Genomic DNA, 16298 nt, shown 5'->3' with positions numbered 1-16298 from the left:
TACTCCAAGAATCAGACTGCCAGTCTGGCAAGTTGAGATCCAGAAACTTACTGCTAATTACCATGTTTACAATTCCCAACCTGTCTGTTGGTGCCAACAATCAAACTGCATCCTCTTGAGTGCACCAAAAGACACTTGCTGGCAGTAGTTTCCTAAGGTTCCAGGCTGGCTACATTAATTATTGTTAACTTAATTTTTGCGTACTGAAAAGCAGCTTTAATTAGCGATTCCATGGATCAAAATCATCCTTTTATGAGTTTCAAGGAATAGCAGCTCAACTTATTGACTACTTACCAACCTATGAGTCTTTTATTTGGAAACAAAAGTGGTAACAAATTTATATGTGGCCTAATAAATAAAGTAGGCAGAGGTTCAGTAAAAATCACACCAGGAAACAAAAGGTTATGCCTTCCCTTTGAATTAAAAGAAGCAGCTCTAAAAAGGCAGGTTGGATGTATTTTATCATCTTCAGTAAACATTTGACTGCACAGAATAAAGCCCATTCTGAAGGTATATCACTGAATCAAAGTATTTAATGAATTAAAAAACCTATTTTATGTGTATTTTATGAACTCGGTGCAGGGCAGAGACTGAGCAAAGAAGGTCCCCTTTGTGCCCTGTGAGTCCTAAGCCTGAGAGTCCTGAAGGCCATCTGACTACTCAGTTGGGATCCCCTTTTGTTAAGCACATGCTTCATCCCTGCCAGAGTCAGCAGAGCACACAGGGCTGTGCAGTAGCCGGAAACAGGCTGCCCACTAAAGATCTGTGCCTGGGGCCATGCCTGCAGAGCCTGCCCAATGCCCCACAGTTCCCCCCCACCAGCAATAAATTTCTAACCTGGATTTTCCATGGCAGTGGGATCCAATCTCCATGATGCTGGCTTTAAAATGTTAGTCAGTGGATAGGAACTGCACTACACTGCCTCTCTGAAGATGTTTTTCTCTGTTCGCTGCCTGGCACGGAGCTAAAAGACAGAGAGCAGAGCTAGCCTCAGTTCTGCCCAGATGCAACCTGGTGCTCCTGGGGTGGGCAGGCTGCTGGCCACAGCACAAGGCTGCCCTTGGTCACTCTGGCAGCGTGTGGATGCTGGTGCAGCCAACGCCTGTCTGTGCTGAGGCTGCAATCAGCCTCATCTCTTAGAGGTAGTTTGGTGTGTCACAAGCACCTGAACATGGACAGTTTTACGAGGACCTTGCATTCAGACTAGAGCAGCATCATGCTCGTATCTGCTTATAATAACACTGGTCCTACCTGGTTGAGTAAAGATAGGCCTAGGTGTCTGACTTCAGGCCCCTTTTCTAAAAACTTGGTCTAACTGGTTCCCTAACAGGCCACGGTGAGACTTTCTTTTCTGCCCTGCAGCAGATTATCCACCACCTCACCAAGACCCAAGACACCAACTGACTTCCCTGCCCTTCTGGCAGTGTTTCACGGGCTGCCAGCCACTGCCAGGCCCCTGCTCTCGCACCACAGTCCTAATCTGTGAGGCTGCAGTGGGCTACTAAGGAGAAGATAACCCAGAGCAAGATTCAGGCATATGAAAAGCAGTATGGGGTAGAGGAAATAGAGCCAGAGCAGGGAGTAAGCCAAGGAGACAGACACTAAAATCAACAGGCATTTTAACTTACAGGGGAAGAAGGGAAGGAAAATGAATCAGTGCTCCCAGAGGAGGCAGTCTGGATCTACTCTGATCCTAAAGCAAGAGAGTGGAAACAGGCATCTAGGAGCAGTTCATTTATACAAGCCGTACTGAATATACCGAGCAAACTACCAAAGGAGGCAATAAACCTGCATCTTGGAGAATGGTCTAAGAGGAGTTAGATTGGCACTTTAGAGCAAAGAGATATTTGAGGCTGCAAAGGCAAGCAGCAGTGCACGGAGACATGTGGACACAGCTCACGTGGCCCACGCTATTGACGTGTTTTTCCTCCCCAACCCAGCCTGCTGAGCTTGATTACTTGCATCTTGTATAACTTACATAGTCTAAAGAGAGTCGGCCAATTTCCACTCAATTTATAATTTAGCAAGCAGAGGAGCTTGATTCTTCTAATTTACATAAAACATACATAAACCTGAAAACAAAATAGCTTTAGAGCATATGGGCAAAGTACACAAGAGCCACAGAGGAAAGCAGGAGTGAAGAAGGATATGGAGCAAAAGCACTGTCTAGATTGTGCTTTGCTAAGGGGTTCTGAGTACCTTATTTATGATAAATATCTCACAGACAAGCAAGTTTTCATCATCACTGACATGTGTTGGTGGACAATCAGAACACAGACGTACCTAACCGAGGCCATAATGCTGAATAGGGCTTTTTTACTGCATCTTTCTTTTTCCAGGTAAAGAAATATTGTTGAAAACCTTCTTCAACAATATGGCAAGACAGCACCAGTGTGTATGAAGGTAGAACTGCCTTCCTCCCATTCCCTCTTGGGCATGTCCTTCTCTCCTGAAGAAATGCAGGGAGCTCTCACCCTGTGGGTAAATCCAAGTCACCATTCCACTTCCTAGGGAGCAGCAATGAGGCTGTGCTCTTGTGACCATTTCTCCTGCATTCCTCCTCCATGACTGCTGGGTTCTGGCAGAGCCAGCAAAGGCATTCTCTGAGAGGAGACACCGCCTGCCAAGTGTGGAAGCTGGTATTCCTCCCGTGGCATGGTAGGCTCCAAATCGTGCCTCTCTTCCCCATTTGCCTGAGGAGTCATCCTGGGTACTAACAATAGACTCCATGGAGGCTGGTGGAGCTCAGGCTGCCTCACCAACTTCTGTCTGAATTCAGTCATTTCCAGTGAGCAATGTATAAATAGATGCTGCCTCATTATTGATGTATATTGTGCAAAGGGTTTAGCCAGGGATGAAGCTTGCCTGCTTTCCTTTTATGGATGAAAAGCGGGATCCCAGAGCCTTTATGTGAGATGTCTGCACATGTCAATCAAACCACACCAGGAGGAAGATTCTGTGCTCTTAGGTCCATGTTAAATGGCAGCCACATGGCCACAAGTCCATGGGAACAAAATGCAGGTGTGTATAGGCACACTTACAAACATGCACAACAAAACCAAATGAAAAAAGAATTCTAATGGTTGCAGCCTAATTTTTCTGTTCCTTTTCAAATCCCAAGACCAGGTTGTAGTCTGGGCTACTCTGACACAAATCTCATTTGACATCGTTATAAACCACCGATTTACACTAATGGAAGAGTTAGACTCTGATTTAGGTAGCAGACCTCAGTGGCTGGCCCAAGCCTGAGCCTCTCAGCCCTGCAGTCTGGCTGTAGCACATTGATATTTGCCAGCTAATTTGATCATGAACTCCAGCGAAGGCGAGCTATCGATATTTCAGAAAGCCATTCCTCACACTTCTGAGCAGCAAACGGCCCATCACTAAGAAGGCCAGACCCTTGTCAGCATGAGCTGACTTATATGAAATGAAACACTGACCTCACTGCTAGCTCCAGAGTTAATCTCAGACGAGAGATTTTATTAGAGAAAGCAGAGCTATTGTCCTGAGCCTCTCTGCAGGGCACATGTTTAAGTTTTGCATTCAAGAAATGTGGAATACTTAAAATAGAGTTGCATTTGATAAAAAATAAAACCTGAAGACTCTAGCTAGGTATTGCGTGTGTGGATTGATTGATTTATTTGTTTTCCTTGGATTTCTCATCATGCCCATTCAGCATCCTTTCCCTTGCTGGAGTTTTTCCTTTCTCTCTACCAGGGAGGCTGGAGCAGAGTGAGCAGCACTGCCTCACTGCAGTTCCAGCAAAAGAAAACTAAACATGTCTATGTTCATCTCTAACCAAGGGTCTGGACTGGTCCTGCCTTCTTTGCTGGTAAGAATTTACACAGACAGAAGTGACAAGCATCTAAACAAGAAGAGCAAAAGGGAGTGGGTTTGGCTCTTGCTTCCTAGGGCAGGACTTGCTGATCCAGTTCTCATCAAGGGGCTCTTTGAACAACTGAAGGCAAATGGATTTATGTTATCACATGTGAAACACATGAAGGGACAGTCACATGATGTCATAACACAACAAAGATCAATGAGCAGTCAAAACAAAAAGGATGATACTGAAACCTTGAAAGTAATTTTGTTATTGTGTTCTGCATAACTCAAACCCTGGCAAACATGTAGGGAAAAAGGTCTCTTTCTTATAAATGGAAAGATCACAACCTCTTAAGCTGAGGTCTGAGAAAGTTTCCACTGCTCTCCTCTATAGTTCAAGACCTTCAGAAAAAAAAAAAAACAAAACTACATGATCCTGACATTTCTAAAATAAAAAATATTGAGAAAGAAAATCCATTCCATCCCCTCAAATCTTTTGCATCTATTGTAAACAGGAGGCAGGACAGCAAGGCAGCGGAGGAAAGTAGGGGAACAAGAAACATTTTTTATCACTGTGGTCATTTTTAACAACCAGAGCATCAAGACTTTAATAAGTGTTGCTCCAGTAAAACAGCAAGTAATAAACTGTAAAACAGAAGAATGTATCATGGCAAATTGATGAAGAGGTAATACGAAGTGCATCTTCTTGAAGTAACCAGGTAAGTTATCTCCTGAAGAATGATTGTTAAAGGAAGAGTTTCCAGATCATGGAAAGCATTAGTGCATCAAGCCTCCCTGCTCTTACTATTAAAGAAATAACACCTAAATTAAAGAAATAAAATAAATCCTTAATAATGCAGTAATTAGTGATGCCTTTTTGATTTTTTTATCAGCGTCTTGTTAGGAGAATGTGAATATTTGCACAGCTAGTACTATCAGATAATCTAAAAGTAGTCATATGAAATCTACATTATCTATGTAAATGACTCTGTAAGATGCAGTGAGATGGTTCTTTTTTTGGTAACAGGCTGCACAATTGCATGCTGTACTGTTCTGGTTCAGAATGTTCCTCTTTCTCCAATTAGAGAAGACCAGCCCCATGTTGATCACTTTATCTTTGATTTCCAATGATTTAAAAGATTGGCTTGACCTGTGATCATTAATAAACTTTGTGGTATTGTCCCAGTTTAGTAAGGGAACTGCTAATATTACAAACAAGGTTATGAATCAGCAGTTGTTAATATTAAAGTCAGCTATATTTTTCCAACATTTCATGCCTCATGCAATAATGTGGAAGGAGTGTACACTGCATGCAACTCAGATGAGCTGATACAGAGCAACACGGTGGTGACAAGTGACCCCAAAACAGAAAAAAGAGCTACTTAATCTGGAATACTCTTGCGTAGTTTGGAAAGTGTAAGTTACCTCTTGTGGGCCTAGCCGTTTCTTTCTAGTGGTATAAAGTGTGGAGAAATTATTGGAGCCATTTCAGCTCCATGGAGTTGTGTTGCAATAGTCAGAGGCATGGAGGCCTCCCCAGATGGCTCTCCAGTCCTCCTAGGGTGACTACTGCTTGCTGTGTCTTGGCCAAGTTAATTTTATACCTCCCAGGCAAGGGCTTTCCTGCCTGGAGATTGCTCTGTTGCTTTATATCATCCCCACTGGCTAGAGGGGTCTTGGATTCACTGGAAAGAAATGCTTCTTGATAGCCATGCTGCATTTTCTCCGTACATAGCTTCTAGGTCTATTTGCACACACCAGGCTACACTGCTTTCCTGCAGACAAGAGAAATTCTGAACCCCCTGAAATCAATGGAAAATTCCCACTGGTTTCTGCAGGAGAACGATTTCAAAAGCAGGATACTCATTTCATTTATCTATACGGCCATTATTATGTAATTTTGGCTAGGTATGCATAGTCATATATATGTGTGTGTGTGTACATATAAAAACATATATAAACCACCTTTCAGCCATATATTCAAGGCTCTTATTTTTCCAATCAATCGACCCGCTCTAGTTTCTGGAATATTTCACGGAATTTTTTGTTGGCTGCTTATAACTAGATACTGCTTTTCCAGGAAGCAAACTACCAAACTTGTGTGATATTCCAGCCCTGGTTTCAACACTTTTGGTGCATACTTCTAGCGCCACATTGCGATGCCTCCTCACTTACAGTCCCTGGGGCCTCACCTCTTCTCTGCTCTCTAACTCTGAAAAGCTGGGTCACATCTACTTTCTACCATCACCTCCTAGACTCTTCTCTTTACCTTCCTCAGGATGCTCTCTGTCCTTTGCAGTCAGACTCTTTCCATCACCTCTATGAATTCTGGCTTGTTTTTTTCACTTTTAGACTACTTATTTTTGGCCCGTCATTTAAATTTCTTTTGAGTCATTGTTATTATCGAGCCAACATTTATAAATAGCTCTATGCATTGCAGGTATGTGATAATCAAGTCCTTTGATTTTTGAGCAATTTGGATACTAAATGCTAGCAATAAAAAGCATGTAATCATCATGGGCGTTAGCCCAGGAAATGTTTCTACCATTAAAGCTTTCAGGAGGTAGATGATGTTTCTGGTAAAAATTTATGGCTCTTAATAATGAGTGTTATGATTTACCTTTACAACACTAAATGGTGAGATGTCATAACAGCTACGGGTAATACCTGGGGGCGATGCTTTTCAGAAAAATAGTAATCTATTAAAAGGAAGAGAAGAAAAAGCCTTTTGTGTACATAAAGACGTGATTTATTTCAAAAAGCTCATAAAAATCCAGTTGCGTACATTATGACTAGTGTGATGTAAAAAGGCAGAGGAAAAGGCTGGTTAGCTTATTCTTACAGCTGCAAAGTATGTGTTGTGTGGATGTACAGATATTACTGTTTTCATTTTCCTCAAGAAAACCCTATGAACACTAGAAGCTGCCTAAAATGACACGAAAGACAATAACTTGTTATGGGAAGAAAACTTACAGTCCCCTCAAAATCATATGTAGTCTTAAAAGCATGAAGTAAAAACATGTGCATAGCTGTACACATCTATATGCAACAGGGTGGGCATTTATTTTAGGCAAATTTGCAGCAGCAAGAGGAATCGTAACACAGGTCATAAATACGCACTGCAACAGCACGGCCCCTGCTGAGGTGAGTGGCTCTTGTGCCTCTGTCAGGTCTGGGAGAATGAGGATTTTCTACTCTGCTCTAGCCTCACTTCAGAGAGCGGTGCCTGTGTGTATACACGTATATTTATTCCATTCAGGGATATATACATATGTAAGGGTTGTAGTTTTAAATATTTTTTGAAAGAGCACCTGAAATCCAATGGCAGTCCCTACCACTTAATTTAGGGTACTGCTAAGCAGAGAAATGCTTCATGCTATGGGCAGACCCAGGCAAGGCTGTGCCCCTGCCTGCACAGGACAGTAGGGCCCAAAACTACTCTTTGTTCTCCCACTCCCGCCGCAGGGCACGATGTGCCCGCTGTGCTCAGGGACAGAGCCCTTTGGGCAGCTCTCCACTCTGGGAAGGGCTGAGCAGGGCGGACGACAGCCAGTATCACCTATGCTGCACCAGGGCTGCTGCCACACCAGTGTCTGCTCTGCCATCAACCGCCCGTGCCGCTCTGGGGCCCTGGCGTGACAAAGACTTACCTATGGCAGCAGCCTTCGAGGCTACTCCAGCAGAGAAAATTACCCAGAGATATAAATCTTCATAGGATTATGGCCTCTAAAGACAAGGCTAAGTTCAAGTAATTATTTTTGGGGTAATTTTTAAATTTAATTTTCTACCGGGACGCAGATTAAAAAAACCCGTTTTAAAACAGAAATTTAGCATTCTGAACTAATTACATATGCCCTCACCAAAATAGCTGTTAATGCACACTTGGTGCTGCCACAAACCTCATCCTAAAATGTCTTAGGAAATGCTCATACTGGTACAATTAAACCTCCTTATTTATAGCGTAATTTCTTAGTATGTTCCACTGTAAACTTTTAGTGTAATTTTTGCCGTTAATGAAATATCATTAGACTACTAGAGGCAGAGAGGTTTTAGAGTTATTTTTTAGCACACAGGATTTGCAATTTCTAAAGCAAAGTAGGAAGTGTAGCATTATGAAAAATCCCTTTCACTAGGGGTCTAATCTTTCCCACAGCGAAATCAATTGGGAGTTTGCTATTGCTTTGGATAGTAGGATTTGGCCCTAAATATTTTGGATTGAACATGAGCAAGTTTGCTTTCCTGAGCAGTCCTGTGGAAGCTACGTGCATTGCCAGGATAAGACCCATAGTATGAATAGTCACTACTTAGAGGTCTGTTGTTCAGAAATTACCCTGTCTGTCCTTCAATATACGTATGTGACAGACCCCTGGAGTTGCTAATATATGGGGGGAGTCTCTCTGAGATCATGCTATTGGGAAACATCATCCAAGAGTCCACACTGAGCATTTACACAATAATCTAGAATCATTTTGGTGAGCATATCCAGTATTTCTCCAGTCGGATCTTACACTTCCACTCTTTTACCCAAATAGAATAGCAATTCCCAAAAGATTTTAGAGAAATCTACAATCATCAAAATGTTAATTTTGACAATGACAAAGAGTACATGCATTAAAAATGCATCAGCCCTGTCATTAAGGCATTATTCAGCAAAACCATCTCATCATGCTTTACAGAAAGCAACTAGAAGACACCAAGTATAGAGAACCATTTGCTAAGCTTGTATTTATGGGTGCCAGTTCAATACATACTACACAAGGTACTCAACCAAGCAAAGAGCAAACAAATCCACACCCTTTATGTAATGAAATGGGAACTCTTAATAATATTCTAAGTCATGACTCAAGGGAAAATGTCACCTAAAAGCTCTGACCAGAGAGAGGTTTGCAATACAAACCTGGATTTTAAAATAATGTTTCCATCGCTGATCCTGCAGCACTTGTGAATGTGACTGTGTTACGGTGCTCAACTGACTGATTTAGCAGCTGATCATGTCTTTTTAAAGCATAATTTAACATTATTTCTGAGGCTGTTGAACATACTAAACTACAAGGAAAAAAATCTGCTTTCAAGTGGTATTAGAGAAACACAAGGATCAGAGTGCTAGCATCAAAGATGTGTCTAAAGAATAACAGATCCACACGTCTGTGTTACAGCGAGCACTCCACTCACTACTAAAGGCAACAGACTAAGATTGCTTTGGCAGTTGTTGGAAATTATTAAGTAGAACATCGACAGCCTTTCAATCACTAAGCAAGAGACAGAGAGAGAGACATTCTCCATCAGCCCACCTTGCGCTCTCAATGATCACCCCACGTCTGTCTTGTCCACATTAAAAATCATTCCTAGCCCCATCATAGCTGAGGTTGGGGAAGAATGCATTCAAAAAGGCTGTCTTATCACAGGATTCCTGGTCTTCCTTTAAAATGGCTTCTGATCTAAATCACTTAGGGCTGAAATCTGGTCTCACAATTGTGACTACATGGCAACAAGACCTGGGATCATATGGGCATGTGGAGAGGCCTTGAATGGCAAAACACGGGGATGATCACACCCTGCTCCTTTTCTCTGCCAGGCTTGTGGGCAGAGGAGCAGGGAAAAAAAGACTGGAACTATGAACACTATGCCTGGATTTTCCTAAGCACACCATCTGAAAGACCGATCAGGTTTTAACCAAATCCTGTGCCTTGTTGCTGAGATTGGAGAGAAGGACAGGTGCACTTTTTCTGTGTTAAAGCGATGAGGCATGTCTTGGCCAGTTATGGGAATCAACACTCCCTTAGTTGTGTCTCCCACCTGTCCAGCTGCAAGTAGCATTTGGGGAGTCCTGAGCTCTTGGAAAGGGCAAGAATAAGGCACTACGTGAGCTGCAGAAGGGAGAAAACCCATCAGCTCTTGCCCTGAGCATGTGTCTCAATCTGGGGCCTCAGATGCTTGGAAAACACTGCTGGCCTGGAGCTGGTGTGAAGGCGGATTCTTAATCCTGCCCTCACCAGGTTGCAGGGTGAGGATAAAAGACCAAGAGAGGCATTGCTTTCATTGAAAGCAACCGGCCTCAAACTGCTCCCCAGGAGCGGTCCCCTGGACGGCCGAAGCCCTCGGCAGCCGGGGAAGAGGGGCTTCCCCGGGCGTCGGGCGCCCTGCGGCCGTGCGGGGTGTCCCTCGCCTCGCTGGCACGGGGTGCTCGGCACCTCCCCGCCCGCGGGCACCCCCGGCCCCGCACGGCTCGGCTGCTGCGGGCGCGGGGCCGTGACCGCCGGCGGGGCGGCAGCCCGGGCCCTGCCGGGGCGGCGGACGGAGCCGGGGCCGCCGCGGCCCTGCGGGCACTCCGCGTCCCGGTGGGAGGGACCCCCGGCAGGCGAGGCCGGCCGCCTCGGTTCCCCCATCCGCGCCCCACGCCGGAGAGAGGCGAGGGGCCGCGGACGGAGCGGACTGGGGTCTGCCGACCGAGTGCCGGGGCACCGGGGCTGCCCGGACGGGGCGAGAGCCTTCCCCGGGCCCCGGCGGAGCCTAAAGAGCGCTGCCCGCCCGGCCGCAGCCCGCAGCGGCCCTGGCTCCCCCGGGCACCCTGCGCCGAGGGGCTTGGCCAGCCCTGCCACGGCCCTCCCCAGCCCTGGGCTCGCTCCCACGCACACACACACACCGGGCACCCCCCTCCGCAAGAGACAGGGCGCTCGAGCTCCCCCCGCCCGGGCAGAGACACAGAATGAAACATTGCAAAGCGTAGGAAAAGATGGAAAAGGTGCTACCTTGGCAACTAGAGGAGGTGAGGAGCCAGCTGGTGGGCTGGGGGCGGTCGCGCTGCCTGCCTGCCTGCCCGCCGCCGGTACTCTCCTCGACTACGCGTATTCTTAAGCAATAACAACGTAATCCGTATTATCCACCCAAGAATACCCGTCACCGAAGAGAGTCAGAAAGCTGCTGCTGTTGCTGCTGCTGCTGGTGGTGGTGGTGGAAGTGCTGCACCGGGACAATAAATCCATAACTATAATTCGCCTCTAGAAGAAGGAGAATCCACAAGGGTTGCCGGGTGATCTTGTCCCATATCCAGTGGACGCAGAACCTTCCCATCCTGTGGAAGCGAGCGAGAGGAGTAGGCATTTAATACACACACGTACAGTCCCTCTGCTCTCCTGCTCCCTTACTGGAGTGGGCAAGAGCTTGCAGGCGAGGTGAAAGGAAATAAATCAAAGTAAGGCTGAGTTTACCTGGTGATTGCTTGAATTCTTCCTCTGTGCTTCTCTGGTATCCTATTCCCTAGCTGTATGCTCCATCAATTCTCTCTGGGAGCTTGCAAGAGATGTCATACGCAGCAACAGATTCCTGTAAAAGAGATGCACGGTTAAGCACACAAATATTACAAATCTGTTTGCATAGGTGGGCTTGGGAAAGCTCCGATAAAGCAGCAGACGCGCCTGAGAGACTTTTCATCTGGGCTTTGGAAATGCATTTTACAAGTCCTGAATCACACTGACTCGATGTGCTACCAAGAGGAGGGAGGGAGGAAAGGAAAGCGATGGAGAGGAAAAAAAAAAATCAAAGAAAAAAAATAGCAAAGGCTCCGATCTCAGCAGAGGCGCTCCTCTGTCAGGCCTCCTAACGCCATAAAAATCTAAGGCGAAAAAGGCTTCAAAGTACAAATTCAGCGCACTCCGCTCCCCGCGTGTGCCCGAACGGAGGAGCCCGGCGGCTGCGAGGCGCCGAGCCGGGCAGGCGGCTCCGCGGCGGCGGGCGGGGGCAGCGGCAGCGCACCTCCGCCCTGACACCTGCCGCCGCCCTGCCAAGGTCTGCTAAAGCCGAACCGGGGAAAAAAAATAACAATAATAAAAGAAGTTATTTCCGAATGGCGCCTGCGGCTCTGCCTGTCACCCGGAGCAGTTCCCTTATCAGCAGCGCTCGTGCCTGGGGGAGGCGGGAGGGGGAAGCTTTGTCTGATGATCTGCCGCGGTGATAATAAACGTTTATTGTTCGCCAACTAAATAGAAAGGATCTCTGCAACGTCATGGCACAGCACACTTCGCCTAGCGCTAAGGAACTTCTCCGTGCTATTTCTCCCCGGCTCCTGATGCTAAGAACAGCTTCCGTGTGAGTGGTGGGGAGGGGGCAATGAAATTTGCACCGCACGGTCCGAACCCGCGCAGAGCAGGGGTACTCCGCACTTCTTCAGCCATGAGTAATTATGCAGCACACAGAGCTCTCATTATCAACTGCACTCGGTGACTGACCAGCTTGTTGATTAGATTCCAACTGAAATTAATACAAGATGCCTGCTTTTTCTACAGATTTCTTCCTTAACATGAGCCCTTGCCTCCGCTGACGTATTACCACTATGCTTCCTATGAAAACATACGAGAAGACAGCATTTGTTTTGTATCACAGACTCTTGCTTGAATTTGAAAGAAATGAGAAAAACAAAGAGAGAAAGAGAAAAAAATACTTTGATAGCTACATTACCTTAAATAATTAAAAAATATTTCCAACACACTCTCCTCTATTTTAATCTCATTTTAGGTGTAATTTCCTGTATCCTCTAACACTGCAAGCTTTCAAGTCATATTCTAAATGGCAGCTGGAAAGTAAATAACAAACACTGTAATTTTTCCCCGCTGTGAAACTGAAGGCTGTAACCCCATTAGCTGGCGTTGGAACTCAAATAACTGATGCAGTGGGTTTCCTTCAACTTGAACAAAAGCCGTTTGAAAAAGTGAAATGCACCGAGTCGTGGCGAAAACACTCTATACTGATACCCTAGACCGATATTGTCCTAAACTGGGAGGCGCTCCACAAATGCATCGAGAATTAGGCAGAAATCCAAACTTTGCGTAGGGTTGGTTTTTTTGGTGTTTGTTTTGGTGGTGTTTTTTTTTTTTTTTTTTTTTTTTTTTTTTAATATTAAAGAATGCGATTCTCGGGGAAGAGCAGCCCCGCGCGGCGCCAGTTCTGTTCTCGCTGTGTCCATCTGACACTGCCCTTCCCCTCCCCGAGCAGCAGCCCCCCCACTACTCCCCGCCAATACAGCGTCTGCCGAAACTTCCCGTGCCCAGCCCCGCCGCCACCGCCCCGCACCGGCCCGGCCCGCCGCACCCCCCGCCCGCGGGCCCCTCAGCACCCGCGGCGACGGACAGCGCCGAGTGCCGGCCGCCGCGCCGCTCCCGGGGCCGCCGCCGCCGCCGCCGCCGGGGCCCTGCCAGCCCCGCGCCGCTGCCCCCGCCCGCCCCAGCCCCGGCCCCGGCGCTCCCGGCCGGCCGCACGCCCTCGGGCACCGGGGGAGCGAGCCCCCGCCGCGCTGCGCGCCTCGCACCTTCTCCGCGCCGTGCGGGAGGTGCCCGTGGCGGCGCGCCGCGGCACTAAATACCTTTGTTCACCGGCTCCGGAAAGCCATGTTTATCGGCGCTGCCGCCCCGCTCCGCGCCGAAAGAGCCCGGGTGCCGGAGCGCCAGCCCGGCGGGGCCGGGGAAGGGCCCCGGGGGGCACCTCCGCCTCCTCCGCCGTGCCCGCGGAGGGGGACGCGCACACCGCACACACACACACGGAAGGGAGGGGATCGGATGGAGGGAATTAAACAATTAAGCTATCAGGAGCGGAGCTCTGAACAGAGCTCGGGCTCTCCACGAAAAGCAAATTTCAGAGGGGGAGAATATTGATCCCCTCCGTCAATAGAGAGGCACGATGTCTTTCCGTGTGAGAAATTGCTCTGAATTAGGGTGGTCGCTGGTGAAAGGGGAGGGGGCACAGGAAAAAAAAAAAAGAAAAAAATAAAAAGGAAGAAAGAAGAAAATATTCATGCCCGCTCAAAGGGAACCTCTTTTTAAAATCGCTGGAAGATCGCTCCTTTTGCCACCTACCCGAGTAACCGCCAGAAATCCACCTCTATTGAAGCGCTTACCCTTTAAATCCAGGTTTCGAGCAGAACTCCAACTGTGTGTAAAGCCAGGGAGTCATCTGATGTGTGATGGGGAATGGGCTCTGGGCAGCAGAAAGCAGCTTTCTCTCCTGGTGCCGGATTACCATGTTAACAAACCCCGTGAAGGGACCCCGGCGCCTCTGGCTGGCCATGTCTCGTTGCTTTCACACATCGGCGGCTGCTCTTGCTTCCCATGTCCCCGGCGATCGCCTCTCAGATGAATGTGGGCTTCCAGAAAAGAAGTCGGGGGGGAGAGGAGGAAAAAAAAAATCGCCTAATGCAATCAAATCGATCTGATCTACACCATCTGTCGCCTGCCACTACACACAAGCGTTAAAATAGGAAAACGGGAGACACTGACAGCTCAGGAAGGTTGTTCTGCAGAGTTCATTTTTAGCAGAGCATAATTGGGTATGGACAGCATACAGTTACCAAAGCTGCTGTTAACCATCCAGTAGAGGATCCCGAACATGCTAATGGTGGATTAATTGAGGAAGATCTGACGTGCAAGCTTCATAGTCTCTTATTCATGACTTCCCAACGGGAAAGGACCAATGCCGTGTGGGACTATGGTAACACAGAGTCAAAGAGCTGCTAAGAAAATGGCTCTGTGTTCATAGCACCTCTCTCTGATAACAAACATATGTCGACCAGAACCGTTTAGCAGGATGGGGAAAATGAAATTTTCTTAGCCGAGGTTAGCAATTCCCATCGCTTGCACTTAAAGACAAGTGAAAAATGGACTGCGGGTCTAAGGCGCTTTCAAGTGCTGGTCTCAGGCTTTGCAGCCAGTGAAAGCAGACGGATCCTGCTCAAAAGGGGGGGGGTTAAACCCCACATTTCTTACTTCTTACTGTAACCAAAGTGCATCCTTAGCAAAGCTCTAAACAAGTAGCTCTGCTAATTTCATCAGGAATGACGCAAGGTCGTTTTAATGCCAGGAACCCTTTTGACTTTTTCCAGCGGGAATGGCGCTTGGGCAAGACATTTCCGATCACTGAAATTTGACATAATCTCAGATAAATAGGGGGGGGGGGGGGGGGGAGAGGAAGGAAGGGGGCGGCGAGTTGTGAAGAGTCGGAGTATTCATCCAGATCTGCAATCACCCCTGCTGCCAACACTCCAATTTGGTCGCGTTTTCTAGCCTTTCCTGAATTATGAGGTTATAGAGCCTCATGTGTAATTATTAAAGCCATGTATGTACACAAGCCACAGACGCCTACGGCAGCCGCGTCTACACACACCGACGGGGAGACAAAGTGCGCCCGTCGGGATGCTCTTTTCCACTCCCTGATGAATCCGTTGCCAGCGGGGAGAAGGACCGCTAGGGCAAGCGAAGGCGAGTTCCCATCCGTCCGCCCCAAGCGCGGGCGGAGGCGGAGGCTGCGGGCAGGGCCGGGCCGGAGCTGTCCGCCCGCCCGGTGCTGAGCGGCGGCCCGGCCCCGCAGACAATGGCCCCTCTCCGCCGCGCAGGGCGCCGGCCGCCCGCCGCCTCCTCCTACAAAGTCTGCGCGGTCGCCCTGACAATCGCTACTACAATTAGGAAAGTTCCCCTTCGTTTCCACCTCTCCTGTCTGAGTCGCAAAGAATAATAACGCCAATAATACGAATCCAAGCAGCCGAATGTAAACGTTCCGGTAAACAATTATCGTTTTAGGGTAATTCTGGAGTCAACCCCATGATTCTCCTGGAAGTTTGTGTTAATATCTTTAAAATAAATCTAGCATTTATGAATTAGATTAGCCTTGAAAACGTAGCCTAGAGACAAATCAAACACTTTGCCCGATCTTTTGTTTCAATATACATTAATTAAGCACTGCTGCCTACCTACACAGCATTCACGGGTCCCGGCCGCGGCGCCGAGCCAACGAGCCCCGCTGCCTTTGTTGGCATTTGCGTCCAACTATTGCCCTCTGCAGGTCAAGTCCCAGCTGCGGCGAGAGCTCCGCCGCTGTCGAGAGCTCTGCGGACGGGCTCGGCGCCCCCGGGCCCCTCTTCGAAAAAGATCCAACTTTCGTTGGGTTTGGTTCTTCACCACGAGGACTCAGACGTGTTTTCTTTAGGAGGGGCTACGAGTGGGGAAATCCGGCACCAGCACTGCTCAGGCCGTCCTCAGCCTCCATTCCAACCCTGGCCAGGAGACGAGAAGACTAAACAAGGCGACGTGCCACTCTGAAGACGTGTGGTTTTCTTTCTCCCCTTGTCTCCATAAGACTACGGCAAGCTTCCTAGTCAAACATTGCCCTTCCCCTGGGTTTGCAGAAAAAGCAGAAGAACCCAGCACCAAACAGGATGGAGCAGGTGTCGACACTCAGGATCCCCCCGACTTCTCCAGTCGGGCAACTTTTCTTCGGGCACAACTTGAGAGTTTGCTTCTCTCACTCCCTATCCCAGGGAGACCTCACGGAAAGCCAGGCGGGCTGCGGCGGCGGCTGCGAGGAGGGAGCGCGGCAGCAGCCCCTCCCTCCGCCTCAGCCCCTCGGCCCCCCAACCCTAAGGGATGCTTCCTGCTCCTGCCGGGACAGCGGGAACTTTGGGCACCGCCCGGTGCCAGTGCGGCAGTCACGCTCTG

At 48.1% G+C, this 16298-nt stretch overlaps 2 long non-coding RNA genes across 2 annotated transcripts in view; both read right to left on the bottom strand.

The window, feature by feature from the left end:
* Positions 1–10710, bottom strand: part of LOC136294561 (uncharacterized) — a 39487-nt gene extending 28777 nt beyond the window's left edge. Inside the window, exon 1 of the long non-coding RNA XR_010722450.1 lies at positions 10572–10710. This is a non-coding gene — a long non-coding RNA (uncharacterized lncRNA). The remainder of the gene's footprint in view (positions 1–10571) is intronic.
* Positions 10711–10748: 38 nt separating this feature from the next.
* On the bottom strand, positions 10749–14044 carry LOC136294562 (uncharacterized). Its single transcript, XR_010722451.1, has 3 exons — positions 13709–14044; positions 11031–11145; positions 10749–10894 (listed from the first exon to the last, which is right to left on the bottom strand). It is a non-coding gene; the product is annotated as an uncharacterized lncRNA (long non-coding RNA).
* Positions 14045–16298: the final 2254 nt, after the last annotated feature.

This window comes from Chamaea fasciata, unplaced genomic scaffold, assembly GCF_029207755.1.
Source record: "Chamaea fasciata isolate MVZ Bird 193981 ecotype frontalis unplaced genomic scaffold, bChaFas1.0.hap1 SCAF_10, whole genome shotgun sequence".
Classification (NCBI taxonomy): domain Eukaryota; kingdom Metazoa; phylum Chordata; class Aves; order Passeriformes; family Sylviidae; genus Chamaea; species Chamaea fasciata.
Note: the sequence above shows the minus strand (reverse complement) of the source record. Positions and strands in the feature narration are given on the sequence as shown.